A 6,861-nucleotide genomic window follows, 5' to 3' on the forward strand; every position below is an offset into this window, starting at 1 on the left:
TTGGGGTTTGGACAAAAGAATGACACTTGTGGAAATTAGACTATGGGCTATTAATGGGCTTTATATTTGTTTAACTAAATGATAGTTTGTTAATGTTAATATAAAGATTTACAATTGGGCGTCCCTATAAATTACCATATACACTGGATCGGACACGATGGTCAGGGTATTTATATGTACGAATAATCGTTCATTTAACCGGACACGGGAATGGATTAATAGCCACTAGAATAATTAAAACAGGGGTGAAATTATGTACAAGGACACTTGGTATAATTGATAACAAAATATTAAAATCTTGGGTTACACTCAGTCGACATCCTGGTGTAATTATTAAACAAAGTATTAAAATCTTGTTACAGTTTAAGTCCCCAATTAGTTGGAATATTTAACTTCGGGTATAAGAATAATTTGACGAGGACACTCGCACTTTATATTTATGACTGATGGACTGTTATGGACAAAAACCAGACGAACATATTAAATTATCCAGGACAAAGGACAATTAACCCATGGGCATAAAACTAAAATCAACACGTCAAACATCATGATTACGGAAGTTTAAATAAGCATAATTCTTTTATTTCATATTTAATTTCCTTTATTTTATATTTAATTGCACTTCTAATTATCGCATTTTTATTGTTATTGTATTTAATTGCACTTTTAATTATCGTACTTTTTAATTATCGCAAGTTTATTTTATCGCACTTTTATTATTCGCAATTTCATTATCGTTATTTACTTTATGCTTTAATTTAAGTCTTGTATTTATTTTTAATATTTTACATTTGGTTTTAACTGCGACTAAAGTTTTAAAATCGACAAACCGGTCATTAAACGGTAAAAACCCCCCATTTATAATAATAATATTACTTATATATATATATTTGTATTTTTATAAAAGTAAACTAATATAGCGTTAAGCTTTGTTTAAAAAGATTCCCTGTGGAACGAACCGGACTTACTAAAAACTACACTACTGTACGATTAGGTACACTGCCTATAAGTGTTGTAGCAAGGTTTAAGTATATCCATTCTATAAATAAATAAATATCTTGTGTAAAATTGTATCGTATTTAATAGTATTTTCTTCTAAAATTAATAAGTATTTTATACCCCTTAGCTTTAACATCAAGTTATTTTTGGCGCCGCTGCCGGGGAACTCTTAAAAACCGGAAGCGCAACGCTATATATAAAAAAAAAAGATTTTTAGTTAACTTTTATTAAAATTCGTTTTTGTAAAAATACGTTTTAATTATTCAAAAATATAAAAAGAAAAACAAAAATATAAGTATTTTTAAGATTTTGTTAAATATTTAAGTTTTATAAGTTTCTTTATTTTTATTTTAGTTTATAAAAATATAAGTTTTATTTAAATATCTTTTATTTATATAAAAACAGAAAACAAAAAAAAATAAATAAGTAAATAAAAACGCGTCGAATTTTAAAAAAAAACTGTCATTTGAATTTCTGAACCCCGCGACTCGCGGGGTTTGCTTCATCGATTACCGCGACTCGCGGAGGGGACCTGACACGCGCCTGACAGAACCCTAACTGCATTTAATACGGAGTAATTATTATTATTAATTAATTAAGATTTAGGTTTTAATTAAATTAATATTTAATTTTAATTATTTAGTTATATTAAGTTTTAATTAGTTTTATTTATATATTTAAATTAATACTTTTAAATAAATAATATAAAAATAATATTTTTATAAAAATTGTACTTTTTACAACTTTTTGTATATTTTTATATTTTGTCCCTTTTTAATTGTTTTAGCGTAATAATTGTATTTTTCGCTCATATTTAGTTTTAAACTTAGTTTTTGCCATAGTTATTTTTACTTCTAGATTTTTAGGCTTTGCCGTAGAATTCCTTAAGTACTTTTTCTTTAGACTAAGATTTAGGTGCTTTAGAATTTTGCGACGCCTTTTTAAGTTTTAGTTTCTTTTTAAGTTATTTCTATTTGGGATATAGTTTTACTTGTAAGCTTTAATATTTTTAGACGACTTTTACCTATGTATCAATTATCATTCCAATTAGTTATCTCAATTTGCGATTATAATTTTAAGTTAGTTGTAGTAATAAGGTTAGGTTAGTCAAGTATTTTTAAGTTTTATAAGTTTCTTTTATTTTATTTTTTCGTCACCTTTTGTTTTTCAACCATTTTTCTTTTTCGACCTTTTTCGACGAACTCTTTTTCTTTCTTATTTCTCGCTATTCTAGTTTTAGGACATAGATTTTTATTCTACTTCTTATCTTAATTTCTTAAAATTACGAAAATTTATTTTAAGTGGTTAAGTTGATAGACATCAAAATTTTCTGGTTCGTAGTAATAGTTGGATTTGTACGTGGACCGGGTTATTGGAGCCAAACAGTCCTCAATTATATTGAGACCAAACGAATCCTGCCCCTCTGCTGCATCTTTTGGCTATTCGAAACGTGGGCAAAATCAGAAAAGTCTATTGGTTGGATAACTTATTATAATTTTTCTTTCCTTTTAAAAACTAATAGGATATTCAGTGAATGCACCGAGCAAGACGATCACCACCTTTTGTACGTTCACCACCTGTAACTAGATCAAGACATTTAGCAAATATAACCGCCGTTGATTTTTCTTTAGAATCGTCATCCAGTCGACCAAGTACTTCAGTTCAAATTTCCGATAATCCATTTTTTGAACCCGACCTCACAATTGAGAATCCGGAGAATATTCAGGAACGGTTCGTAGATCCTGAACCACTAAACTTTCCCCCGGAACCACCAATCATTCAAACAGAGATTGTTGAGTTACGAACCATTAAATCAGAATCCTCTAGTGATTCCAATTCAACAAATTCAATTATGGAGAATCTGGAACCTTTAAGTATGGAAGATCGAATGAGAGCTAAACGCACTGGCCAAGGTCACGCAATTACTCATCCAGACATTAATGCGCCAGATTATGAAATCAAAGGACAAATTCTACACATGGTGACTAATCAATGCCAATTTAGTGGTGCGCCGAAGGAAGATCCAAATGAACATCTACGTACCTTTAATAGGATCTGCACACTATTTAAAATCCGAGAAGTGGAGGATGAACAGATATATCTCATGTTATTTCCCTGGACTTTAAAGGGAGAAGCCAAAGATTGGTTGGAATCGTTACCTGAAGGGGCGATTGATACATGGGATGTTTTAGTTGACAAATTTCTTAAACAATTCTTTCCTGCATCTAAAGCCGTAAGACTTCAAACAGAAATTGTTACGTTTACACAGAAGCCGAATGAAACTCTATATGAGGCATGGACTAGATATGGAAAGTTGTTAAGAGGATGTCCGCAACATGGTTTAGACACCTGTCAAATAGTACAAATATTCTACCAAGGATTCGACATCACTACAAGAAAAGACATAGATATAGCAGCTGGTGGTTCTATTATGAAGAAAACCGAAACTGATGCTTACAAAATTATTGATAACACTGCTTCCCACTCACATGAGTGGCACCAAGAAAAAGATATCATTAGATCATCTAAAGCAGCTAGAGCCGATTCTAGCCATGACTTAGATTCCATTTCCGCAAAGATAGATGCTGTGGAAAGATGAATGGAAAAGATGACTAAAGATATTCACTCAATACGAATTAGTTGTGAGCAGTGTGGAGGACCACATTTGACAAAAGATTGTCTCAGTATTGAATTAACAATGGAACAAAGAGAGAATATTTCATACATAAACCAAAGGCCTGGAAATAATTATCAGAATAATTATCAACCGCCAAGACCAATTTACAATCAAAACCAGAATTATAACCGAAATATTCCATACAACAACCAACGAGGTCCTAGCAATCAACAAGTATCCAATAATACTTACAATCAGCAAAGACCTAATTTTCAAAACAAACCACCACAACAAACCGATGATAAAAAGCCGAATTTAGAAGATATGATGACGAAGCTAGTTGAAACTCAAACGCAGTTTTTCATTTAGAAATCAACAAGCTTCTATTCAAAATCTGGAACAAGAAGTGAGTAACCTAGCAAGGTTAATAGGTGAAAGAAAACCAGGAAGTCTACCTAGTGATACAAATGCTAACCCCCGGAATGAAACAGCTAAAGCCATTACCACAAGAAGTGGTACAACACTTAAACCACCTGAAATACCTGTAACTTCTAATGAATCTATTCCTACTCCACAAGAACCACAACCTGATCAAGATAAGGAAAAAGAATCGGTAGTTGAAAAGGTTAATAAAGATAACACAGTTAAGGCTAAACCTTATGTTAAACCATACCAACCACCACTTCCTTACCCGAGTAAAATGAAGAAAGAGAAACTTGAAGCCGAGCAATCCAAATTCTTGGATATGTTTAAACAGATAAATGTAAATCTTTCTTTCATTGATGTGATTTCAGGAATGCCTAGATATGCTAAATTCTTGAAAGATCTAATTTCAAATAGAAAGAAAATGGAAGAACTCTCGGCTGTTACTATGAATGCTAATTGTTTAGCAGTGCTGTTGAATAAGATACCAGAAAAACTATCTGATCCAGGAAGTTTCACAATTCCATGTTTTCTGGGTAGTCTTAGTTCAATAGAAGCATTGGCAGACTTAGGTGCTAGTATAAATCTAATGCCATATTCACTATACAATAAACTAGACCTTGGAGAATTGAAACCAACCAGAATAAGCATACAACTAGCCGATAGATCAATAAAATATCCTAGAGGGATAATGGAGAACATGCTAGTTAAAGTTGGTACTTTAGTATTTCCAGTAGATTTTGTTGTTCTGGACATGGAAGAAGATTCTCAAGTTCCTCTCATATTAGGAAGACCATTCTTAAACACGGCTAAAGCAATGATAGACGTGTTCGGTAAGAAATTGACCCTGAGTATAGAGGATGAGAGTGTTACCTTTTCAGTTGATAGAGCAATGCAACAACCGCAATCTGCAGATGATACATGTTATTATATTCAAACTATAGATGCACATGCAGAATTATTAGAAGAATTTCCAGAATTACAAGGAACAGGAGAATGTTCTTTAGGAGAAGGTAATGAACCAATTGATGAAGCTGAAATGTTAGCTACACTTATAGCTAATGGATATGAACCAACAACAGAAGAAATTCAAATTCTAAAAGAAGAAGACAGATATCGATACAAATCATCGATAGAAGAACCTCCGAAATTAGAGTTAAAGCCACTTCCAAACCATTTGGAATACGCTTATTTACATGGTGAATCTGAATTACCTGTAATAATATCGTCTTCTCTTACTGAAAATGAGAAATCACAACTCATTTATGTGTTGAAAGCTCATAAACCAGCCATTGCATGGAAGATTCATGATATTAAAGGAATAAGTCCTTCGTATTGTACACATAAAATCCTTATGGAAGAAGGTCATAAAACGTATGTGCAACGCCAACGAAGACTAAATCCTAATATGCAAGATGTAGTAAAGAAAGAGATTATTAAACTGCTAGATGCAGGTTTAATTTATCGAATTTCTGATAGTCCATGGGTAAGCCCAAGTTCAATGCGTGCCTAAGAAGGGTGGCATGACTGTCATTACAAATGAGAAAAATGAGCTTATTCCTACTAGGACTGTAACAGGATGGCGTGTATGTATTGATTATAGAAAATTAAATGACGCCACCAGAAAAGATCACTTTCCCTTACCTTTCATTGATCAAATGTTGGAAAGATTAGCCGGAAATAGTTACTATTGTTTTCTAGATGGATTTTCCGGATATTTTCAAATTCCAATAGCACCCGAGGACCAAGAGAAAATCACATTCACGTGCCCTTATGGTACTTTTGCTTACAAACGCATGCCATTTGGACTTTGCAACGCCCCTGCAACCTTTCAAAGGTGTATGATGGCGATTTTTCACGACATGATAGAAGAATGCATGGAAGTATTCATGGATGACTTTTCAGTCTTCGGTGATACATTTGAATCATGTCTAGTTAATCTTGAACGAATGCTTATTAGATGCGAACAATCAAATCTAGTACTTAATTGGGAAAAATGCCATTTCATGGTTAAAGAAGGCATCGTTCTTGGACATAAAATTTCAAAAGAAGGAATTGAAGTGGATAGAGCTAAAGTAGATGTAATTGCTAAACTTCCACATCCCACCAATGTTAGAGGAGTTAGGAGTTTTCTAGGGCATGCCGGTTTTTACCGACGTTTCATAAAAGATTTTTCTAAATTTGCCACTCCTATGAATAAACTCCTAGAAAAAGATGATACATTCATCTTTTCAGATGAGTGTATCAAATCTTTTAATAATCTTAAAGAGAAACTCACTAATGCGCCGATCATGATAACACCAAATTGGAATCTACCATTTGAACTAATATGCGATGCAAGTGATTTTGCATTGGGAGCCGTTTTAGGACAAAGGATTGAAAAACAATTTCAACCTATATATTATGCTAGTAAGACGTTACAAGGAGCACAAACGAACTATACAACTACTGAAAAAGAACTCCTTGCTATTGTCTTTGCTTTTGACAAATTTCGATCATATCTCGTTCTAGCAAAAACGGTGGTCTATACCGACCATTCTGCTCTTAGATACCTATTTTCAAAACAAGATGCTAAACCAAGATTAATCCGTTGGATCTTACTCTTACAAGAGTTTGATATTGAAATCCGAGATAAAAGAGGAGCAGAAAATCTCGCCGCTGATCATCTTTCTCGTCTTGAAAATCCCGAATTAGAAGTTCTAAATGAATCGGCCATACAAGACAACTTTCCTGATGAATATCTACTGAAGATAGATTATAAAGAAATCCCATGGTTTGCAGACTATGCAAACTACTTAGTTTGTGGATTCCTTGAAAAAGGA

The sequence above is a fragment of the Rutidosis leptorrhynchoides genome, chromosome 2, assembly GCF_046630445.1.
Source record: "Rutidosis leptorrhynchoides isolate AG116_Rl617_1_P2 chromosome 2, CSIRO_AGI_Rlap_v1, whole genome shotgun sequence".
Taxonomy (NCBI): Eukaryota; Viridiplantae; Streptophyta; class Magnoliopsida; order Asterales; family Asteraceae; genus Rutidosis; species Rutidosis leptorrhynchoides.